Raw genomic sequence first — 25,657 nt, forward strand, 5'->3', positions numbered from 1 at the left:
CCTTGAAGCTGTTGAATTTCATGTTATAAATTGAAGAGGACCTTCACTAAAGTTATATAAGAATTCTCCCATGGCTTATGCTAATACTTCTGTGGCTTAATCTTTTTTTTTTTTTGGGTACCGGGCATCGAACTCGGGTCTTTTTGCTTGCAGGGCAGGCAGTGGAACCACTGAGCTAAATCCCTGGCCCTGTGGCTTAATCTTTTGCTTTTAAGTTTTAGGCTCATTTGGAAATTAATATGTTGCAAAGTATGAAGTATCCAACTGCATTTTCTCTGAAATAGCTACCTATGTGTTTTTACACTGTTTATTGAACTCTTATCTTTTCCATGGATTTAACATGCAATCTTTATTCTAAAAACCTGTATATATTTTGGGTCTATTTGTGGACTTTTTATTCTCTTCTATTGATATGCATTCCTTTATAATGCGCTTAAATTCTTCAGAGTGTTACTCATTTTTTCAAAGCTTTATGAAATTCTGAATTTCGCAGATTCACTCCCCCCATCCTTCTTCTTATCCTTTGTCTTCTACCCAAAGCTCAGAGCCTGAACCAGCCTAACCTTTCTTGTTTCTTTGTTGAGTTTTATCACATGTATTGTCTGTAGTCCCTCTGTTATAGAAGATACAGCCTTTTGAGAGTTTTGTAGAGTGTGAACAGTTCTAACTAGATATCATTTCTGTCCTATTGTGAGTATAATGTTCAGCACTATCATTTTAGACTTTGCTTTTGTCCAAGTTTGGGTATAATACTCATTATCCTAGCATTTACAGTATACTTCTGGGTTGATTGCGCACCAGAGAACAACCTTATTTCCCTTTTCAACTTTAGGAATTCTGTCTTGCAGAATTAGCAGTATATTAATGAAAAGCATTTTGGTTCTATTTTATAAGTTTCTGTAGATGTTTATCATGGGAAAGTTTCCATCATGTTGTCAGAACTGAGTCTTCAAATATTATACATTTAAACCACCTTTCCTATAAACAATGACTTAGGATTTTCTCTTATGCCTAGACTAGATATGAGGTTAAAAATTCAAGCAACTTTTACCTATTCTTTTGATATTTGTACCCTTTTGTCTATATAATGAACAAGCATTGGTTTTTATAAAAATACAGAAATTTTATGTTAGTGCTTGTAAGTTGACATTAGATATAAATTGTTTTTTAGAATACAATTTGTGAATATTAGTAGAAGTTATTTTCCAAATTTGGGACTATTTTATTTTGGGCCAAATATGTGGTAGGTGACTTTCTGCTAGGGAATGAACATTAAAAATAGGATTAGGTCTGCAGTGCTGAATCAGAGAGAATGTGTCTTAGCTTGTTCACTGTTGCTATAACAAAATACCTGAAACTTGTTACTTTATAAAGAAACAGTGATTTATTTGGCTGATGGTTCTGGAGGCTGGGAATTTCAAGACTGTGGCATTGGCTTTCTTGTATCATAGCATGGCATCATGAGGTGAGACCTAGCAAAATTCACTCTTCCTCTTATAAAGCCACAAATGCCATCATGGGAACTCACCTTCATGATTTCACCTAATTCTAATTATCTGAAAAGTCCCCACCTCAAAATTACTGTCAACATGTGAATTTAGGGATTAATTTTCCAACAAATAAACTTTTGAAGGTGCATATTCAAACCATAGAAGAATGTAAGGTGGCAGAACATGAGCATGAAATAGAAAACATAACAACCAGAACAGTGGTCAGAGCATCACTGCTAGGTGCCACTGTCCATAAATTGGTGGGCTGGGATAAGAGAACAGAGTAGGAAGGTGCTTCTTTGATTAGAACTGTTTGATTTTTAAGATTAGAAGGCTAGCTAAATAAAGATAAAACTTCTGGTCTACTTCCATCTTCCACTGGTCTGAATGGGCATTGATACTGTCATTCTCTTTTGTTGCCTGGCTTGGTGGTGACAATAAGAAGACAGGAACTATTTATTGTGCTAGGGAGTTTGGTAAGCACTTTGCTTACGTTTTCTAATTCTTAAAAGCCATGTTGAAAACATATTGTCTTTCTTATTTTAATAAGAGGAAAGGTTATATTTCTCTGACTACTCAGATGGGATAGATGAGGAATAATAAATGGTGGCTTTATATTATAAACAAAACACGGTCTTATCCAATTTTAAATTTTATTTTGTTATATAAAGATTATTTTCAGATAGTCTAGAGGGTGAACTTTTCTTCTCCTTTGTATATCAGTCCTATGTGTAAACATGTCTGTTATTTATTCTTAATAAGACTTGTGAAAAATTGGTTTTTGTTTGTTTAGGTCCTAAATTAAATGTGACTGCTAATGTACATCCTATAACTTAATCACTCCAGATGTAGGGAATTCATTCTCAGTTCTGATCTTCAGCAATTTAGGAAAATAGGTCATCACACCTTGAACTGTACTTTTTTTAATGCACCAGAAACTACCATAGGACACTGAATACAATAAAAAATGTAAAATGCTTTGTATAAATACTAATATAGCATCAGAGATTTTCTAATTCATAAAATCTTGAGTCTTAGAATACAGAAAGGCTCTCATAAATTTTTGAAATGACTCTTGAGGCATTAGTTTAAAAGAAAATAAACCTTGTAGTATATTAAGTTACTGATTAGTGAGGGAAAACTGCAGCATGTCAAATAATTTGTTGTAGGAATAAATGAAACCAATGAAAGCTTATTGAATGGGCACAGTTTACTAAGTTTAATGCCATTGATTTATCTGTATTTGAATCTTGAAAAACTGTCAGTTTAAAATAGTCTGGGAGCATAGATGAGAACACTTCACCTATCCTGCAGGGTTGAGGAAGAAAAGGGGAATCAGGACAATCTTTAGTTGATATTAGAGGTAATCTTGAAGGATATATAGGAATTTTATCCTTTAAATTTTTAAATTTTATCCTTTTGGTTTTTTCTCAGAAAATAACCCTATTTTATTATGGTTGGCTAGCAGAATTGCCAACTGTAATCCTACCAAACTGTTAGCCACTGTTACCTTTTTGGTTTGTACTTCTGGACCTTTTTTCCTTTATATGAACATAGCCATACTTCTTTCCTCCAATACATTTTGTTACAGAGCACATGGTATTAGGATTTGATTTTTATCCTTTTTTTTTTTTTTTAAAGTTAGTGATGTTAGGGAATGTTTCTGTGTCAATAAATACATTTTTAATGCTATGATTTAGTAGTCATAACACACTATTGTGTGAATGGATATATAACACATTTTACTCATGTAACCTTTATTATGATGCTTTTGGATCCCTTCTGATTTTTCCCTAATGAATGCAATGATTTAATGAGAATTCTTTATAATCCTTAATTATTTCCTGGAAAATGTAAAAAAAAAAACCCTAGTTATTAGGTATTCAATATAATGTATTTAAAAAGTAATTCATTATGTAGCTGAACTTCAGTTCCAATAATAGGAGACTCAATTCTGGACCTTTACTGTAATAGAGGATGAGGAAGAGATTTCCTTGAAGAGTAAGTAGCATGTATTTACACATATATTTACACCGCCTCATGTCATATTTTCTTTTGAATCAATTCTGGTCAGACTTTTGCCCCTGCCAATCTGTTGAAACTTTGCTTGCAAAGGTCGACAATTCCACTTTTGCTAAATTCAAGAATCAACTATTAGGATTCTCTTAATTAGCATATCAGCAAAATTTTAAAGGAATGTCTTCCTATCCTGGATTTTGGCACACTATATGTTCCTGCCTGAACTATTTGTTCTTTCCTTATTGTCTTAGCTAGTTCCTCCTTTTCCCATCTTTAAATGATGGAGTACTCCAATGCTTTGCTTTATATTCTCCTTTCCATCTATCTATGCTCTCTAGGCAAATTTGGTAAGTTCTTTCACTTCAAAAGTCAAATCCTGATAGATGTCAATATATGTCTAGAACACTTTAACATGTTGTTTAATGTCTCCAGGATTTTTTTTTTTTTTTTTTTTTTTGGTACCGGGGATCGAACTCGGGACCTTGAGCTTGCGAGGCAGGCGTCGGAACCACTGAGCTAAATCCCCGGCCCACCAGGATGTTTAACAGCATTGTGTCACTTAGATCAAGAGCCTGTAAGTTGTCTCAAAATCTTTTACCTCTTGCTCCTATTTTGTTATGGAATCTTGTTTACTCTTCTTCAAAATATATCTAGTTACTACCTTATTCTTTTACTTACTGCCCTACTTCATCTTCAAACCTTCTGTCATCTTGCATATAAACCAATAGAATAACTGTTTGTTTGTTTATGAATGAGAAAAGGTCTTGGTGCGGTCCAGGCTGGCCACAAACTCTTTACATAGCCTAGGCTGGTCTTGAATGTGCAATCCTCCTACCTCAGCCTCCCAGAGTGTTGGGATTGCAGGTGTGTACTACCACACCTGGCTTGGTTTTCTTTTTTATTCCTCCTTGCACTTATAGAGTCTATGATCCAGTAGCTTAAGCAAAACAAATAAATGAGGTTATGTCATATGTCTTACTCAAAACTTGTATTCTGTTATATTCTAGGTGAAATCCAACTCTTTACTATGTTTATAGGCTTAACCCAGAATCTTGCTGTGTGTCTGACTTTTTTGTCTTACTGTCCTCCATCTTACTCTTGTTGACACCCTACAAACTTTTTGATTCTTGAAAAGTACAAACCTATTTCCATTTCTAAGTTTTTTTATGTACTATTTTCTTCTACCTGGAATGTTATTGAGATCACTGCATGACTTCCGCTTTCATTTCTTTTATATTTTTGCTCAAGTACCCCTTGTTTACAGAGGCTTTCTCTATCTAAAACTATTACATTATGTTCACTTTGTAGCCCCTTACTCTATCTTTGTCTTGAGCACTGAAAGATTCTTGACATATTTACCATGTGTGTTTATCTTCTCACTAGGATTCAAGCTCCAGTGTATCCTAAGTGCCTACGATAGAACTTGGAATGCCATGGTTGAATAGATGTTTCTTAAAGCCCTGTGGGTTTAAGGGTTACTCCCTAGCCTGTAGTGCTGTTGGAAACTTGTGGAACCATTATAAAGTGGGGAACCAGTGGCAAGTGTTAGGTCACTGGGTGGTGTGCCTTCAAACAGGATTGTATGATGCCAGTCTCTTCCTCTTTGTCTTTGCTTCCTGGTCACCATGGAGTGACCAGCTTTGCTTTATCATGTGCTCCTGCCATCATGTGCTGCAGAGCCAATATGTCATAGACCGAAACCTTCAAAACTTTGCTAATCATTAAACCTTTTCTCTTACTCTCAGACATTTGTTACAGTAATGGAAAACTACACTTGATCTTAGCCAAAAGGCCGAGAAGCGATAGTAATGGAAAACTAACACATGGAATATGGTAACTACTAAATATTGAATAAATTAATAATTCCTTTTTAATTTCTATCTTTCCCCCTAATTCCAAAGGGAATTTGATATAACTTAAAAATACATTTAAGTATTAAAATAGAAATCATCAGGGTGTGCAAAATATGATAGAAATGACTGGCAAGAAATTTAATATGCATGTCATGGAAGATTTTATATGCTTTTAAAATATAGATTAGGAATTTGGTTCTGAAGTCAAAATGAATTGTGAGGAGAAAATTTCTTTTACTCCAGAAAAGCACTTCCCAGCATTTTAACTTCTACAAATAAAGTAGTAAATTTTATAGGACAATTCTTAATGTTTATCTTCAAAGTAAACTAGGGGAAGATGCCATGGTAGTGCTTGGAAGGTAACTCTCTGGAAAGTAATCATATACTCACATCACATACATTGTCGTTTCCTCCTTTTCTGGGTCCCTCTTGCCCTATACCAATATGGATGCAAACTTAGGAGTAAGGTACGGCTTATTTTAACCCAATTATCATGGTGTTTTTCTTTTTTAAGTGACAGAACAATGAGAGGCAGTTTAGTCATTATTCCCAGAATGAATAGCTCATTCCAAGGTAAGTTGAAAATTAGCCATAAAATGTGCCTTTAATCTATTGAGGCTTCCTGAAGGTGCTTCAATAAAATGATATTAATGACTATTTGAATTATTTTACTCTGTAGTAATCTGTGGTCTCCATTAGGAAGATTTGACTGTAACGTCATAGATTTGGAATTAATGAGGCAAATTATGAGTTTTATAGTATCATAACTGTTAGTCATGTTGATATACTAGTGGAGAATTAAGTGCATTTTAATAGAGCTTTTATCATTTCAGCCTGTTTACTTCATTTGATTAAAGTTGAATATCTTTAGAATTATTTGAGATACATAATTTATTAAGATCATTATTATTTAATGCTTTTATTTATTAAGGAATCAAATCCTTCAAATTATTATATAGTTTAAATAATTGAAGTATTTGGAAAAAGAAACAGTTGTAGAAAGTAGTGGTCATTTATGACATACTAATCTGAAAATGATCACACTTTTGTACCAGATACTCATTTTGTGTTCCAGTATACTCTGTTTTTGGACTTAGCATTTCTAGTTTTGTATCTTGAACATTGTGTAACAGGGAAGATATTTGAAAGATGATAGTCATTATTTTGCATCTTTTTGATATCAGTTTAAGAAATTCTCAAAGTTTTCCACTGTTGGCCTAAGTTATTTTCATGATTTAGAGGTGGCAGTGTAAGAGTCTGTTGGGGGAAGTATTTGGTGGGATGGTACAATGTTGTTGCTGTACAACGCTAATCATGATGGAAGTTTGTTTTCACAGACTTTTTCCCCTCACTGTTCCATCCTTTACTGTGATTTTGTTTTCTGATTGTCTCCTTTTATCATTGTAACTGTCTTAACTTTGCACAGCTGTCTTTCTCTTTGTCTCTTTTGTTCTATACATGCTATCTTTTGGCTCACAATTGTCCTTGAAGCTTATCACCAAACTCTTTATTACTTTTGCTGATCATTTTCCTTCTAACTTTATTTCACCTGTCTGTAATTACTATTGTGTTTTTTCTAGAGTGATGGAGGAAAATTTAATTTATTTTGTTTTTGGTACCAGCATAGACCTTTCCAGGTTGATACTGGATATTGAAAAAAAAATTAGATTGGGATTTTGACCAGTATTAGTTGTCTATTTTGTTTGGAAACAACATATATACATTTTTAAAGGTAAATAGAGAGGTTTTTTCCCCCTCTTCTCCCTCTTCTCTGTATACTTCAGAGCTTTTGGAGAGATGGCAGATTAAGTCTGATTATTTCAATATGCCAGTCTATATGGTTCCCACAGAACTAGTAGAAAAGGAATTCTGATGGCTGGTTAGCAGCATTGAAGAAGATGTTATTGTAGAGTATGGAGCTGATATTTCCTCAAAAGACTTTGGAAGTGGATTTCCTGTGAAGGATGGTCGGAGAAAGATGTTGCCTGAAGAAGAGGAATGTGCACTTTTTGGTTGGAATTTGAATAACATGCCTGTCCTGGACCAGTGTGTTCTTGCACACATTAATGTAGATATTTCTGGTATGAAGGTGCCATGGCTCTATGTGGGAATGTGTTTGTCTTCTTTTTGCTGGCACATTAAAGATCACTGGAGTTATTCCATTCATTACTTGCATTGGGGCGAGCCAAAGACATTGTATGGTGTACCATCTCATGCTTCAGAACAACTTAAAGAGGTGATGAGGGAGCTGGCCCCTGAGTTATTTGAGTCTCAGCCTGATCTGCTACATCAATTAGTCAACATCATGAACCCCAATGTGCTAATGGAGCATGATGTGACTGTGTACAGGACCAATGAGTGTTCGGGTGAATTTGTTGTGACATTTCCTTGTTCCTGTCATTCTGGATTTAACCAGAGGTACAACTTTGCTGAAGCTGTGAAATTCTGTACTGCTGACTGGACGTCAGTGTGTAAATCATTACTGATGCCTAAGGTGCCATTGTGTTTTTTGACATGAAGAACTCATTTTCAGGGTGGCAGCAGACCCAAAATGCTTAGATGTGGGGCTGGCTGCTATGGATTGCAAAGAATTGACTCTCATGACTGAAGCAGAAACAAAATTAAGGGAGCCTATTGTACAAATGGGTGTCCTGATGTCAGAAGAAGAAGTGTTTGAACTTGTTCCAGATGATGAGTGACAGTGTTCAGCATGTAGAACCACGTGTTTTCTCTCTGCTTTCACATGCTCCTGTAATCCTGAGCGGCTTGTATGTCTCTACCATCCAACTGATCTGTGCCCCTGCCCCATGCAGAAGAAATGTCTTAGATATTGCTACCTTTTAGAAGATCTCCTTTCACTTCTTTATCGTGTAAAAGTCAGGGCACAACTCTATGACACTTGGGTCAGTCATGTTACAGAAACATTATCTGCTAATTTCAACCACAAGTAAGATTTGATTCAATTGTGAGTAATGCTGGATGATGCTGAGGATAGGAAATATCCAGAAAATGATCTCTTTCAAAAGCTCAAGGATGCTGTAAAAGCAGCTGAAACTTGTGCTTCTGTGGCCCAGCTGCTTCTGAGCAAAAACCAGGAACACAGGCAGACCGTTATTGGGAGAACTCGGACCAAGCTGACAGTAGAAGAATTGAAGGCCTTTGTCCAACAACTTTTTAGTCTTCCATGCGTTATCAGCCAAGCTCGACAAGTAAAGAATCTACTTGATGATGTGGAAGAGTTCCATGAACGAGCTCATGAAGCAATGATGGATGAAACTCCGGATTCTTCCAAACTCCAGATATTGATAGGCATGGGCTCTAGTCTATGTAGAGCTAATTACCTTGACTGAAGCAAGAGCTACAGCAGGCTTGGTGGTTGGATGAAGTAAGATTGACCCTCTCAGATCTACAGCAAGTCACTTTGGATATCATGAAAAAACTGATTGACTCTGGAGTAGGATTGGCATTCCACCATGCCGTGAAGAAAGCAATGGCTGAGCTAAAGGAGCTCCTTACAGTCTCTGAACAATGTGAAGAAAAGGCTAAGTTCTGCCTACAGGCAAGACCTCAACACAGTGTGGCAAGTTTAGAAAGCATTGTCAACGAAGCCAAAAACATTCCAGCTTTTCTACCCAATGTATTGTTCCTGAAAGAAGCCTTACAAAAGGCTCAAGAGTGGACAGCAAAAGTGGAAGCTATTCAGAGTAGCAGCAACTATGCTTACTTGGAGCAGCTTGAAAACTTATCTGCTAAAAGGTGCCCTATCCCTATGTGACTTGATGCTCTGCCACAGGTAGAATCACAGGTGGCAGCAGCTTGGGCCTGGAGAGAATGGACAGGGTGGACCTTTCTTCAGAAGAACTCCAGCCATACATTGTTACAAGTGTTGTGTCCTTGGACTGACATTGGTATATATGGGAGTGGTAAAAACAGAAGGAAAAAAGCAGAAGAACTAATAGAAAAAAAAAAAGAAAAGGATGTAGACCTTGAGCTTTTGAGTGATTTGAAGGAGAGACTGGAGGAAATCAGAGATGCAGCCATGGTGGTGGCAGTATTCAAAGAACAAGAGCAAAAAGAGATTGAAGCCCATGCATTCCCTGAGAGCAGCCAGCCTAGCCAAGATAACCATGGTGGACCACATAGAAGTAAAGTTTTGTATTTGCCGTATGACAGCCGGTGGGTTCATGCTACAGTGTGAGCTCTGCAAAGACTGGTTCCATAAACAACTGTGTTCGCCTTCCTAAACCAAGTTCCCAGAAGAAAGGATCCAGCTGACAGGCTAGCGAAGTTAAACTCCTTTATCCCTTTTGTATTTGGTCTCGAAGGCCCAGGCCAGAGACTATACTGTCACTGCTGGTATCCCTTCCGAAGTTGCCTGTATGGTTGCCTGAAGGAGAGGCCCTTCAGTGTTTGACAGAGCATGCCATGAGTTGGCAGGAGAGAGCCCAGCAGGCCTTAGCCACAGATGAACTGTCATCTGCCCTGGCCAGACTATCTGTGCTAATAAGCCAGTGGATGGTTAAACAGGCAGCATGAGAAAAAACTGAAAAAATCATCAGTGCAGAACTCCAAAAAGCAGCTGCCAATCCAGACTTAGCAGGGATACTTATCTAGTTTTCAACAGTCTGCTTTTAACTGCAAGGTGAGCAGTGTATCATCTTTTCCTTGACAAACAATGGACTATGATGATGAAGAAATAGATTTTGATGAGGACATTCAGGAGACACATGGCTATGACATGAAGGACACAGACTGTGAGGACCTCTGGTAGTCTGGAATCCAATCTCTTTTGTGATGAGGAAATTCCTATCAAGTCAGAGGAAGTGGTAACTCATATGTGGACAGCACCTTAATTCTGTGCAGAACGTGCTTATTCTTCTGCTTCTAAAAGTTGTTCTCAAGGTACTAGCACCCCAAGGAAATAACCTTGGAAGAGCCCTTTGGCTTCTTGAAGTTTGGAACCTGCAATGTTGGGATTGTCACCTGGAGCTAAAGCCCAGCTCGTGATGGTTGGAGACTTCCTGGAAGTGTTTCTGGATGAGATGCAACACATATGGCCGACTGTGCAGGCCACACACCCTCCCTCAGAAGATTGATTCCTACATATCATGGAGGATGATAGCATGGAAGAGAAACCATTAAAAATGAAGGGAAAAGACCCTTCAGAGAAGAAACGGAAACAGAAGCTTGAAAAGGTAGAACAGCTTTTTGGAGAAGGAAAACAGAAATCCAAGGAGCTAAAGAAAAGGGACAAACCCAAAAAGAAGAAATTAAAATTAAATGCTTAACAATCAAAGGAGCGGAACAAATTGGCCAAGAAACTAGCAAAAGAAGAAGAAAGAAAGAAAAAGAAGGAAAAGGCTGCCGCTGCCAAAGTTGAACTTGTGAAAGAGAGTACTGAGAAGAAAAGAGAGAAAAAAGTGCTGGACATTCCTTCCAAGTATGATTGGTCAGGAGCAGAGGAATCTGATGATGTGAATGCTGTGTGTGCAGCACAGAACTGCCAAAGGCCCTGTAAGGACAGGGTAGACTGGATACGATGTGATGGTGGCTGTGATGAGTGTTTTCATCAAGTTTGTGTGGGTGTATCTCCAGAAATGGCTGAAAACCAAGATTACATCTGTATAAACTGAGCAAAGAAGCAGGGGCTAGATAGCCCAGGTCACACACCACCTTCTTGCTTCATAATGAGCTACAGTAGAAGATCTTAAAGAAACCAGCTAGCAGATACTTGGTTAGTTTGGGACATGGAGGGAATGGACCATGTTGAGACCTTAGCTATAAAGTACAGTGATTGAGATCCACTCAGAATGTTGCTTCCAAAGATGAATGGCCTTCAGAGAAATTCCTCTTAGTGCTAGCTTCCCCTTTGCATGAACTGTGTGGGCTACATTCTCTATCAGCACAACTATGAAGAGGATGTCTTCTTTGGAACAGCAGCCAGTATTTCAACTCATATCTCCTTTGAATATGGTTACTGGATTGAGGCTAGATACTTGATGGAGCTCACAGGTGTCTGGTTGGCATTAATACATGGGTGTGCTAGCAGGGGATGTAGGATGTGGCTTAAGGCCAGCTGATATTAGAGTCTTATAACCTAGCACCACCACCATCTGAAGGTGCTGATTGCTTGAATCTCCTTAGTTGGGATAATTGGAGAGGAATCAGAGTACAACTTTCCTTCCAGTATTACTTGCCCTTTAATGCCCTATCAATATAACTATAAGGAACAGACAAAAGTTATTCTTAGAAATAATGGGAGAGTAGCCCAGTCTGTAGACTCAGCAGCTTATGCTTGTTTGTACCAAGAAGAAAATCCCAAATAAGAGACCCTTGCACCATCTCTGGCAGATCACCTTACTTTTCTAATCAGGAGGATGACTATACTGAAGAAGAGTTTTTCCTCATTTCAAGGCAAAAAGCCTTTTTTTTTTTGGCTTTGAGAAGTTTAACTGTCTTGGGTCTACATTTTAGAGAAGAGCAGGTACATGGATCCAAGTTTCTTAAAAAAAAACAAAGAAAAAGAATTCCAGAATGTCTTTCTGAGCCACAGCCTGTATACTTTTTTGTAAACCTTCATTCCCAAGTATTCCACACACCATTTGGCTTTAGGCATGACTTTGAGCAAGACCAGCAAATATCAGCTTCTTGCCTTGCAGCTGTGACTCAGTATCTTCTGTTCCCAACATGGCAACATCTGAACATGACCCCCAGCAAATGCTGTGGAATAATAACATGACTTCATAAGAGAATGTGGGGTTGTAGTACCTCTGCGTGATAAAGTTGTTTTAGTAAATCCATTTTTAAAATGGAAAAAAAATTGATAGAGAGTAGTTTTCCATATTCTTTTCTTTTGATATAATTGTTTAACCCGTTCTCTTCAGTTGTACCACTGGTTGTACATGCATGACTGTCCCAGTGGGCAGCTTGTGCCATCTGTGGTACAAACAAATCTAAGAATACAAATTTTGAAGTTTGATAGACCTGCATTTAGTGTCTGCCCCTGTCCCATTTATTATTTATTTATTTTTGCCCCTGTCCCTTTTAGATGAATAATTGTTTAATCATTTGGCGGATACAGGAAATTCCTCCAAAGGGCAGTTGTGATAAGTAAATGAAATAAAAAACATATAGTCTGGTATATGTCTGATATATGGCATCTGTACTAACTACAATTTTATAGAGGAATTTAGTTGCTTGATTTGCAGTGAAGTATGACCTGGATTGACATTGGACATGCATCAGACCTTAGGGCAAATTGTACAGTGTCATAGGCATGGATTAAGGAGTAAGCTATATTGGGTCAAGGAACAGTGCTAGAGTTTTGGCAACATGTTTGGGCACAGTATAGACTTTTTCTTCATAGTTGTTGTTTCCTATCTCCTGTTCTCTCTTCTTATAGAACAAGTAGGAGATCAGTATTATTAATGTTCAATCACACAGACTACTTGAGAACCAGACATGATAGTTGTAGATTTCTGTAGTCTTCTGAGAAACTCAGTTGTTTGGTGTGTAGTGACTTGGTGCCCTTGGGAGATTGGGTTTGCCCTGGTGAGGGAGGAAGTTATGGTTCTGTCAGAAGCTAAGCATGGCCAGGCATGGTGGTACACACTCATAATCCCAGCACTCTGAAAGGCTAAAGCAGAAAGATCTCAAGTTCGAGTCAAGCCTTGGGAGTTCAGTGAGAACCTGTCTCAAAATAAAGAAAGTCTGGGATGTAGCTCAGTGGAAAGGCCTTGGGTTCAATCTTCAGAATGAATGAATGAACACACACACACACACACACACACACACACACACGTACACACACACAGAAGCTGAGCATGGTTGCAGCCTCTTGTTGGGAGAAGGTCATGGTGGAATGATTATTGAGTTATGAAAACTCACTGTCTTTTCAACCCAAAGTGACTCCCGAGGTCATTTTCAGAAAGTTCTGCTTCTTAGATCACACTTTTTGCCTCATGGTCAGTGAATTCATTTTATCAACAAATAATTGTCAAATGAAATGTGAAATATTATGTTTGTTTCTGTGTTACTGAAGCAAGTTAATATGAGACTCTGTAAGAGTAGAATGTGTATCAGAGACTTCTAGTATTTTCAAAGAAAATTGGTCTTGATTAGTTCAGGCTAAACTCAGCTCCACAAGTAATTATTGATAGGCTCACTATATGTGCTTGCTCCAAGAATTAGAGAGTAAGTGTGACCATGTCCATAACTTTTAGTGAGTTGAGTGTCTAAAAGGAATGAAGTTGAAGAATCTCTTAAAAATACAATAGAGTTAGAAATACCACAAGAAATATCACCAAAAGGCTGAGGTTAGGGGATGACAAGAAGTCTTGAAAGATATCCACTGGTGAATATTAACATAAATCTGCTTTGGAGGATGAATTTTGAGCTTGTTCATTGCTTCTCCATTTTCTAGTCTGTACAAGATAGTAGGGAGAAAAATGATTTTTTTAAAAAAGTTAATTTTGGCAATCTATTGTGTAGAACTTGGGGACTAGTAAAAATATCATTTAAATTCTTTGGGAATTATGATTTTTTTCATTAGTTTTAGTGTAAGTTATACTTCCTTAGTATTGTACAGTTTGATGTGACTAATTTACTATCAGGAACTCGTTTGAAGGTAGCAGCAAAATGAACTAATTATCATGAATCTGTCTGCACTTACCTGTGGCTATCAAGCTTTTTAAAATAATTAAGTGCTATGGGAGACAAATGGGAATGACATTAATGGCTCTAGGCTTAACATATAGTGTACTTTGTGAGGGTTGAAAGAAGAACAAAGGAGTATACAGTATGAGGGATAAAATTCTATTTTGTTTCTTTTATGAGATGCCTATGCTTTTGAGAGAAAAGGTATTAGAGGTTAGATTTAGAGTCTTACCTGTGGTCCAATGAAAAAAATATTTTAAGTTAATTCCTTGAAGGACTTATTTTAAAGAAAATATCTGTACTTAATTTTTCATTTTATGAGATCTCTCAGAATTGTTTAGGAAAACAATGATTCTCAGAGAAAAATCTAGGCTGGAGATGTTCCCATCTGAAATACTGTAATTGTATGTGGTATCAAGAGAGGAACAAATACTAGCTTTTGTTTTTTTCAGATAATTTGGCTTTCTAGTCCTGGCTTTGCTCATACTGGCTGTGTGATCCTGAAAGTTTCACTTGACATCCACCAGTGTGTGCATATGTGCATGTGCATGCATACCTTCACTTGCACGTGTTCACTCCCAGCTGTGTGTGGTGGTATTTCTCTGGGTGATCTTGGAAAATTCTTCATCCTAGGGAAGTGTGTGTTTAATAATGACAGTATTTTAAATCACCATTATTTGACTTTGCATACCACCATTTTATAAATGGTATCTTTTTAAGAATATCTATATTGAATAATTCGAAATCATCCTAGCACATTATGTAAAAATGTATTACATGTATATGCAGGCCTTTGACTTTTTGTTTTGTTTTTGAGACAGGCCTCACTGTGTAGTTCAGGCTGGCCTTGAACTCACTGTGTAGCCCAGGCTGGCCTCGAACTAACAGTGGTCCTGAGCTTCCTGAGTGTTAGGATTACAGGTGTGTGCCACCATACCCGGCTCGACTTCCTAAAGTAGTAGCAGAGATTACCTTACTTTGGGAATCTTCAAGGATGACTTTAACACCCCTTACAAGCCTTAAAATACTATGTCAAAAATGGCTAACTAACCAGTTTCTAAACCAATTTTAAGGTTAGAGTATATCTTACTTTCATAATTACAGTTCTTTTTGAAGGCTTTAAATAATATAGAAATTCTGTTTCTGTAATCTAGAGTGTACATGAATGTACATATTTGGAAATACTTTTAAAAACTGGTGGTTCATCAAATAGCTAGTATTATATGGCATTTGCTTATTAGGCTTTTATGGTGAATTAATTTATAGAAACTCTGCTTTAGATCACACTCATCAAACTGACAAATAATTTGTTTTTCTTATAGGGGCAGGATCCAACTCTGGAATTCTTGTTGTTTTTTTTTGGTACAGGGGATCGAACTTGGGTCCTGTGCTTGCAAGGCAGGCAGTGGAACCACTGAGCTAAATCCTTAGCCCTGGAATTCTTTTTTTTTTTTTTTTTTATATTAAATTCTTTTATTGGTACATTGTAGATATACAACACAATTACATTTCTCATTGGGAATTGTACCTTTATATAATGCATCTTGGTTCTTATTTTTTCCCCATTCCTAGCCTTCCCTTCACGCCCTCCACCCTTCCCTATTTACAAAGACTTTATTTCCATTTTTTCCATTTCTCATCATTTTCTCCTTTCCCCTGCCCCTCCCACTACCCCTACCCCTTTGGACCTTTTCTTCCTATTTTACATTATTGACTATTCATTCTAATAATTGGTACATTTTAGGTATACAATATAATGACATTCATCATTGGAAATTTGCACCTTTACATAGTCTCTCTTGGTTCTTATTTTTCACCCTTGCCCAGCCCTCCCTTCAACCCCTCCAGTCCTCCCTATTTACAAAGATTTTGTTCCTATTTTTCCATTTTCTCATATTAATCCCATTCCCTTCTATCCTTTCCCCTAGCCCTCCCACTTCCTTTCCCTTTCCCCCTTTTCTTCCTATTTCACATTACCTATTATACATTTAGTCCTTATTTACACTTTCAGTTTCTCACACCAGAGAAACTATTCTGTATTTACACATGTGTGTCCTATTTATTTCACTTAAGAGTATTGCCTCAATGTGCATCCACTTAGCTATAAATGTCTCTAATTTCTCATTTTTTATGGCTGAGTAGTACTCCATTTTATAAAAAAAACCACATTTTCTTTATCCAGTCTCCAGTTGATGGGCATTTGGGCTGTTTCCAAGTTTTAGCTATTACAAGCTGCACTGCTATGAACATGGGTGCACATATATCACTGTGGTATGATTCTTTTAATTCTTTGGGGAAGATGCCCAGCAGTGGAATAGCGGGGTCAAATGGGACTTCCAGTCCTAGTTCTTTGAGGTATCTCCATCCTGATTTCCACAGTGGTTGCACCAGTCTACACTCCCACCAGCAGTGGAGCAGGGTTCCTCTTTCCCCACAGCCCCACCAGCATTTGTTATTGGTTGATTTCATGATAGCAGCCATTCTTTCTGGAGTGAAGTGGAATCTCAGCATTGTTTTCATTTGCATCTCTCGAATGACCAGTGATGTTGAACATTTTTTCATGTATTTATTTGCTATTTCTACTTCTTTGTCTGAGAAATGTCTGTTCCTTTCAGATGCCCATTTTTGGATTGGGTCTTTAAATTTGGGAGGTCTGATCTTTTTAAGGTCTTTATAGATTTGAGATAGTAGACCTTTTTCTGAGGAAAAGCAGGTGAAGATTTTTTCCCACATTGTGGGTTGTCTCTTCACACTGCTGGTGGTTTCTCTTGCTGTGCAGAAGCTTTTTAATAAGAAGAGATCCCATTTGTTGATTGTTTGTGCTAGTTCATGGGCAACTGAGGTTTTGTTTATAAAATCTTTTCCTACACTGATGTCTTCAAGGGTTCTACCTAACCTCTGTTCCAGCTGGTTCAGGGTTTCTATTTTAATATTTAGATCTTTAATCCATTTTGATTTTAGTTTAGTGCATGGTGAGAGATACAGGTCTAGTTTTAATCTTTGGCAAGTTGAAGCCCAATTTTTCCAGCACCATTTATTAAAGAGGTTATCTTTCCTCCAGTGAGGGTGTTTAGCTCCTTTGTCGAAGATGAGGTGGCTGAGTGCATCTGGCGTTGTTTCTGCATCTTCTAATCTGTTCCACTGGTCCTCAGGTCTGTTTCTTTGCCAGTACCATGCTGTTTTAATCACAGTAGGTTTGTAGTATAGTTGCAGGTTGGGGACTGTGATACCCCCTGCCATGTCTCTGTTACCTAGAATTGCTTTTGCTATTCTGGGTCTCTTCTTGTTCCAAATGAATTTTTGGATTGTTTTCTGGAGGTATATGAAGTATGCTGCTGGGATCTCAATTGGAATTGCATTGAATCTATATAGCAGTTTTGGAAGTATGGCCATTTTCACTCTATTAATCCTTCCTACCCAGGAGCAGGGGATGTCTGTCCATTTTCTGATATCATCTTCCATCTCTCTTTTCAGAGTGCCATAGTTTTCAGAGAAGAGGTCTCTGATTTCTTTCGTTAGGTGGATTCCTAGTTATTTCAGTTTTTTGGATGCTATTGTGAAAGGAATTATTTGCCCTATTTCTCTCTCAGTGAGTCTGTTATTGGTGTAGAGGAAAACTATTGATTTTTGTGTGTTGACCTTGTAACCAGCTACTTGACTGAATTTGGTTATTAAGTCTAGAAGACTTTTGGTGGAGTTCTTGGGGTCTTCTATATAGAGTATCATGTCATCTGCAAATAATGACAATTTGACTTCTTCGTTTCCTATATTTATTCCTTTTATTTCTTTCTCTTGTCTAATTGCCATGGCTATTGTTTCCAGAACTATATTGAACAAGAGTGGTGATAGTGGACATCCTTGTCTTGTTCCTGCTTTTAGTGTGAAGGATTTCAGTTTTTGACCATTTAGTATGATATTGGCTGTTGGATTTTCATAGATGGCTTCTATCAGTTTGAGGTAGAGACCATCTATTCCAATTTTTTGTAGGTTTTTTTTTTTATCATAAATGCATGTTGGATTTTGTCAAATGCTTTTTCTGCATCTATGGAGATAATCATATGGTTTTTTGTCCTTGGCTCTATTGATATAGTGTATTACATTGATTGATTTGCATATATTGAACCATCCCTGAATCCCTGGGATGAATCCCACTCGATCAGGGTGTATGATCTTCTTGATGATCTTCTGCATCTGTTTGCCAGTATATTATTAAGGATTTTTGCATTTATGTTCATTAGTGATATTGGCCTATAGTTCTCTTTTTTGGTTGGGTCTTTCTCTGCTTTGGGAATCAAGGTGATGCTTGCTTCCAGGAATGAATTTGGGAGTATTGCTTCCCTTTTTAATTTCATTGAAGAGTTTAAAGAGTAGTGGCAGCAGTTCCTCTCTAAATGTCTTGTAGAATTCAGCAGTGAAGCCATCAGGGCCCAGGCTTTTCTTAGTTGATAAGTTTTTAATTACATTTTCAATTTCATTGGTTGATATTGGGTTGTTCAGAATTTTTAGGTCTTCTTCCTTCAACTTTGGTAATTCATATGTATCTAGGAATCTGTCCATTTCTTCTGTGTTGTCCATCTTATTGGCGTATAGGTCCTGGAAGTAGGTGTTGATGATCCTCTGGATTTCTTCTGGGTCTGTTGTAATTTCACCCTTTTCATTCCTAATTGCATGGATTTGGGCCTTTTCTTTCCTTTTTCTGATAAGGTTGTCTAAAGGTTTGTCAATTTTGTTGATTCTTTCAAAGAACCAACTCTTGGCTTCATTGATTTTTTTGTATCATTCTCTTAGTCTCCATTGCATTGATTTCTCCTCTGATCTTTATAATTTCCTCCCTTGTATGACCTTTGGGATTGTCCTGCTCTTCTTCTTCTAGAAACTTGAGGTTCAGCATCAGGTTGTTTAATTTGGCTTGCTCTGTTTTCCTAATATGCTTATTCACCACTATGAATTTCCCTCGTAAGACTGCTTTCACTGTGTCCCATAGATGCCAATATGTTGTATTGTCATTGTCATTTAATTGAAGGAACTGTCTGATTTCTTCTTTAATTTCCTCTGTGACCTATTGGTTATTCAGAAGTGTGTTGTTCAATTTCCATGTGTTTATGAAATTTTTTGAGTTTCTTTTGCTATGGATCTCCAATTTCATCTCACTATGGTCTGATAATATACAGGGAATAACTCCAATTCCTTTGCACTTACTTAAACATGTTCTATGTGTGAGTATGTGGTCTATTTTGGAGAATGACCCATGTGCAGCTGAGAAGAATGTGTATTCTGATTTTGTGGTGTGGAAGACTCTGTAAACATCTGTTAAGTTCATTTGTTCAAGAGTTTGATTGAGTTCTAGTATTTCATTACTTATTTTTAGTCTGTTTGATCTATCTATTTGTGACAGTGGGGTGCTGAGGTCCCCCACTACAATTGTATTAGTGCATATATGACTTTTCATGTCTGTTAGTATTTGTTTTATATAGTTGGGCGCACTATTGTTTGGTGCATAGATATTTATGATTGTCATCTCTTCCTCTTGGATTCTTCCCTTTACAAGGATTTAGTGTCCTTCTTCATCTCTGTTAGTCAATGTTGGTTTGAAATCTACTTGATCTGCCAAGAGGATAGCTACTCCTGCTTTTTTTTGGGTTCCTGTCACATGCGGTATTGTTTTCCACCCTTTAACGTTCAGTCTATGAGTTTCCTTTCGAATTAAGTGTGTTTCTTGTATGCAGCATATTGTTGGATTTTGCTCCTTGACCCACTCTGCCAGTCTATTTCTTTTGATTGGTGAATTGAGACCATTAACATTGATGGTTATAACTGAAACGTATTTATTGACTTGCCATTGCCATGACTTTTTCTTTTTGTTGGGTTCTCCCCCTTTACATTTAATTTCTTGCCATGCCTGATGGGTTCATTCTGCTTTGCTTCCTGGGGTTGTGATCCTCAATGTCTGTTCCTAGGTTATTGTGTAAAATTCTTTGAAGTGCTGGTTCGGTATTCACAAAGTTCCTAAGGTGGTCTTTTTCATGAAAGTATCTTATTTCTCCATCCATTTTGAAAGATAGTTTTGCAGGGTACATCAATCTGTGTTGGAAGCTGTTTTCTTTTAGGGCTTGGAATAGGTCACTCCAAGCTCTTCTTGCCTTGATGGTTTGCATTAAGAAGTCTGCTGTGATTCTGATGGGCTTTCCTTTTTATGTGATTTGTTTCTTTTGTCTGACTGCTTGGAGAACTTTGTTCTTCTGTTGTGTTTCTGGAATCTTAACAATTATATGCCTATGTGTAGATTTTTTTTGATCAAGCCTATTTGGAGTCCTACATGCCTCACTTATCTGTATGTCAAGCTCTTTTCCCCTGCTTGGAAAGTTTTCTGCCATTATTTCTGTGAAGAGAATTTTTTATGTCATCTGCACTCTCTCCTTTTTCTTCATTGAGCCCAATCAGTCTTATGTTATTCTTTTTTGCATCATCTAGCAGCTGCTGGATTGATTTCTCATGTTCCCTTATAAGTTTGAAGCAATTTTTCTTTTCCTGGTTACTTATTGCAATCTTATCTTCTATATCTGAAATTCTGTCCTCACATTGGCTCATTCTGCTGTGTAGACTTTTAATGGAGTTTTTCATGTCCTGGAAATCTATTTGCATCTGTTTTATGGATTCCATTTGTTTCTTATGTTGGGATTCCATCATGTTCCTGAGCTCCTCTCTAGATTTATGAATGATGTCTTGCACTAGGGACACAATTTCTCCTGTTATCTGAGAAATTATTTCTGATTTCATTTTTTCCAGATCCCCTTTTGTTGCCAGTTCAGTGGGTCCAGATGGTTGAGTATCAGAGTGTTCCATCTCATTTCCCTTTGGGGTTGCTGTATGTGATCTGCAAGTCTATGTTTGAGACTTATTTACGTGCTTTCTCATTTCGACTGGGGCGGGTTGGGGGGCCCTGTTAGTGCCTGCTCGGATTACCTCCTCTGAGCTGGGTGAGGTGGGACAGGGGCCGGGAGCAGCAGTAGGGATGGTGACCCAAAAGCCCTTTCCTGTGGTCTGGGAGCAGCTGGAGGGATGGTGGCTGGGAAACCCCTTCCTCTGGACCCGGAGCAGTGTGATGGTGGCTCAGAAGCCCCTCCCTCTGGGCTGGGAGTAGTGGGAGGGATGGTGGCCTGGAAGCCCCTTCCTCTGGGCCAGGAGCAGCGGGAGGGATGATGGCCGGGAAACCCCTTCCTCTGGACCAGGATCAGTGGGACGATGGCTCAAAAGCCCCTTCCTCTGGGCCGGGAACAGTGGGACTCAGTGCCTTGGTCTGGTGGTCTGGTGTCCTCTGCATTTTTGTAGTGTGGAATCAGGTGGCTGCCTGTGTGCAGTGGGGTGATTCGGTGTCTTCCGCGTGACTCAGGACCTCGGTAGGGCGTGCACAGACCTGCCTGTCTGCAGCGGGCTGATTCGGTGTGTGTTCCGCGCGACTGGGGACCTCGGTAGGGTGTGGGCAGACCTGCCTGTCTGCAGCGGGGTGATTCGGCGTGTTCGTGTGACTCAGGACCTCGGTAGGGTGTGGGCAGACCTGCCTGTCTGCAGCGGGGTGATTCGGCGTGTTCTGTGTGACTCAGGACCTCGGTAGGGCATGGGCAGATCTGCCTGTCTGCAGCTGGGTGATTCGGTGTCTTCCCCGTGACTCAGGACCTCGGTAGGGCGTGCACAGACCTGCCTGTCTGCAGTGGGCTTATTCGGGGTGTGTTCCGCGAAACTGGGGACCTTGGTAGGGTGTGCAGCCCTGGAATTCTTAATTAAACCTATATTTAAACATTGTTTAATATTATTTTATATTATCGTGTCATGTTTAAGCAAATCCTGATATCTTCTTACTGAGTCAGTAGTATCCCTTGGAAGGAACAAGATAGGGCTACAGATGACTTAGAGGTTGTCCCAAGAGAAGTATATTTTAGTGTCATATTGTTTACAACAGTTTCATTAGTTCTGTCTTAGGTCTTCTATCTTAATTCTTTATCACCTTGTTACTCCTGTGTGTATTTAGTCTTCCTGACCCTGTTAATCAATGGCTATATGACACAAATTAGCTTTTCTGTATGTTACTGATTTTTTTCATATGTGGCTTACAGAATTTATAAGTTCTAGAAGAATTCCAAAAGTTCAAGGAGACAACAGGAATTGACACAGCCACTTTGGACCCAAGTTGGAAATGAAATCAATTCTATCATTTTTTGAAACCTAAAAAGTAGGCAATAGTGTATCTGGCTCTGTTTCTCTAAATTGCTTCCAGCTGCCTGCTTCCTAATGTAGAAATATTTATTAAAAGTGGCAGGTTAAAAATTGGATTCCTAAGGCAGAATATGACTGGTTTGGTAATTTTGTTAACCAGTGAAAATAGCTGAGATTTTTGTCACTATATTAGCTTTGGGTGTTTTTTTGGGGGGGGGGCTATGGTGTGGAGCAAAACAGAACACTATGCAGTAGTCTAGGCAACTGTTCTGAAAAATCCTGGTTCTAGTGTATCTAAACTGGCTGCAGTATAGTATGAGACCAAAGAAAGTGATAGATCTAGAATGGCAGAGTGCAGTTTATTGGGGACTTAATGAACAGAAGTATGTTTTTTTACTGGAAACACCACCAGTGCATCCCTGTGATTTGGGTCAGAAGGAGGGGAGCTTAGGTAATATGAAAAAAGTGACTTCATCTAAGCTGCAATGTACCTGGCTTATGTCAAGCTAATATCAAAGATATGAGGCATATTACTGGCACTGACAGCACCAGAGTCTAGTAAAGATGTTCCACGTATCACGCTGATGTTTTTGTCTACTTACAGTACACTGTGGAAACTGGGGAAGAACAGCTAGGGGTTCCTCAGGGGGGCAGTTGTGAAGGTTATGACTTAAGATAGTTGTAGTCAGATCAAGATGGGTACCTACAGCCCTTTGAGTGATTCAAAGAAAATATTCTAAGCTCATAAGTAACTAGAGGACTATGAAATTTTCCTTCACTTGTTCCTTATATAGATTTATATATTACTGTATCAAAAAACATTTAACAGCTTGTGTAAAGCTTTAGTTTGCAGTCGTTCATTTGAAAGATTTCTATACATCACTGGGATTTCAAGGTTCTGTGTCAGAAATGCAGAAGTCTTTCTTTAGTGCAATGTCAGACTTTTTACCTTGGCTCATTTGTGTTCCTTTTAAGGGTTTTCTAATTTTACTTTTGGATCGTCATTTTTGTTTACTTGACTTACTTCCTTTAGTATGTTCTCAGGTAAGGCGGGTTGATATCTATACAAATAACCATATGCACGAAGATGATCAACAAGGTATTCTAATTCATACATGGTTGTAGAATCAGCATAGTGAAAAGAAACTGCAAGATCAGAACAGCAACCAGGGCCCTGTCCAGGAGGATAATAGTTATAATTCCAGTACCAAAAGGTTCTGGGTAGATAACTTTTGATTAAGTGGTGTTCTGGTACAAAGGGATGAAAAGTTTCTTTTCCTGTGGTATCTCTGGAATCCCCAGCTTCTACATTCATAACTTTCATGCATTTTCCCAGTGCTAGGTCTTCAATGGAAGAACTATGTGTACATTTTTCTGTTTTAAAGGCATCAATATATCTCTTCAAAGCTTGTTTGCTTAGTACATATCCTGCTCCTCTGCTCATGTAACCCTGCTTTACAAAGGGCTTAAATCTTCTCCCAAAATAAATGGGTTCTTCAGGGCTATATTTTGAAAGAAGCCATCTCAAATTGTCTAGTATGACATACGTATCGTCATCTGCTTTCATAAACCAATCCTCATCTTCTAAATAATGGTCACGAACATACTGAAAAGCTTTAATTGTTTTCCAGTATAGTTGATCCCTACCTTCTTTGTTTTTTAATCCCACAGTAGGGAAGTCTTTATTTTCTTCTGAACTCATAAGTAACACTTTATTACAATGTTGGGCCCATGTAGCTTTGACATGTTTGGCCTTTTTCTCTAGATTTTGAGGGCCCGTCATAACCCAACAAAGAATTTTAACTTTCTGGTACAGGTTTTCAGCGATGTCTGTATTCTCATCTTTATGTTGGCTAGAATCTGCATTGAAGTTCATTTGTCCTTCTAGATGATTCTGTCCATTATCATCTGAATGTCTTGCATGAGGATCATTATGAAGAATATTAGGCTGGGTGTCACCTTGTTCTCCCAACAAAATACTAAATAGCTGAGAACATTAAAAAAATCCTATTGCTGATCCACAGTTTCCCTCATGTGTTCCTATAGTATGAATGTTTGAAAAGGCAAAAGGAACCATTGAAGACATTAAGACTAAGACCATGATGAATTTGGCTAATTGCGACACTTAGGTGGGAATGAGTCTGAAGGTATGGAAATGGCATGAAAACAAAGGCAAATATGGCTAAAGAACAGAATTTTAAGTTTTATTTAGATTAATTGGAGGCAATGAAGGATTTAAAGAATTATTAAGCTTAAATCCTATAAAGAAGTTTTTTGAAATTAGGAAGAAATTTGTTAATTTTGACAAGAACTTTATGAGAGAATGAAGACAAATATGTTGAGGGTGTTGGAATGAGGATTTGGTGAGAGAATATGTATCTGAAATATTAGAGAAACAGGAATTACATGCCTGTAATCCCAGCATTTGGGGAGACTGAGGTAAGAGGATCCTAAACTTTGAGCCCAGTGCAGGCAATTTAGTGACATAGTGAGATTCTGTCTCAAAAAAAAAAAAAAAAAAAAATACTGGGGATGTAACCCAGTGAGAATGCTCTGAGTTTAATTCTTAGTATGGAGGTTGAGGGGGTTGGGGCCTGAGGAAAACAATATAAAGAAGTAGAAAGTATGTGTTAGAGATATATTTGAAAGTTATTTTTCTTAAGGCATTCAGTATGGTAGTATATGCTTATAATCTCAGCACAAGGGATACTGTGGCAAGAGACTTATGGGTTCCTGCTAGACTGGACTACCTAGTGAGACTTTGTTACAAAAAATCAAAAACCAAAACCAAACAAACAAAAAAGGAATTAGTAGTTACGGTGGCAAGTATACACACTCAGAGAATTAATTAGGTTGAAATGCAGTTTCTGGAAAGTACTTCAAGTTAATCCTCTAGATTTAGGGGCGAGGAATCCTGAAGGAAGAATCCAGCAATCAGAAAACATTGTGTAGATCATTTTTGTTGGGAATGCAAATAGAAGTTATGCTTTACTCTTCTCCTTAATTAAAAGGAAGTCCAAATCAAGCTGAGATCACTACAAATTTACTTAGCATTTGCTTAGAGGGGGAAAGAAACATGAAAGACAAAATTTTGTTTCCATATGCATATTGGCCTATTAAAGATTATTTAAAATGAATTGTGAATAGTTTGGTATTATTGCTCAATATATTGTACTATTACTCATTAACCATTTTCCTCATGTTGTACATTCAGTTGGCAGTTTAGGGGAGTGCAAAGAAAACAGGGCATGAGTTTAAGAACCATATGGAAAAGACAATAATGTTGATTTGTGGTTTACTTGATAATATAAAGGCTAATCAAGCCTTGATAAAAGAGTAACTTAATAGGAAATGTAGGCACTCATTGACATGATTTTGTATTTATATAATAAATGTGAAATATATAAATAAAATTTTAAAATCTTAAGA

The 25,657-nt window shown here is 37.8% G+C and overlaps 1 protein-coding gene and 2 pseudogenes across 2 annotated transcripts in view; 2 read left to right on the forward strand and 1 right to left on the reverse strand.

Moving 5' to 3' along the window:
- The window catches only part of LOC106010389 (lysine-specific demethylase 5A-like), a 90,817-nt pseudogene extending 76,118 nt beyond the window's left edge, over positions 1-14,699 (forward strand).
- Positions 1-25,657, forward strand: part of Ddx10 (DEAD-box helicase 10) — a 359,979-nt gene that overhangs the window by 164,223 nt on the left and 170,099 nt on the right. The gene's annotated exons all lie outside the window — the stretch shown is intronic.
- On the reverse strand, positions 21,523-24,726 carry LOC106010390 (glycoprotein-N-acetylgalactosamine 3-beta-galactosyltransferase 1 pseudogene; annotated as a pseudogene). The gene has a single exon (XR_015451646.1). The product of XR_015451646.1 is annotated as a glycoprotein-N-acetylgalactosamine 3-beta-galactosyltransferase 1 pseudogene (transcript).

Source organism: Heterocephalus glaber, unplaced genomic scaffold (assembly GCF_053883595.1).
Source record: "Heterocephalus glaber isolate CG9 unplaced genomic scaffold, H.glaber_assembly_v1.0 deba00001429, whole genome shotgun sequence".
NCBI classification, from domain to species: domain Eukaryota; kingdom Metazoa; phylum Chordata; class Mammalia; order Rodentia; family Bathyergidae; genus Heterocephalus; species Heterocephalus glaber.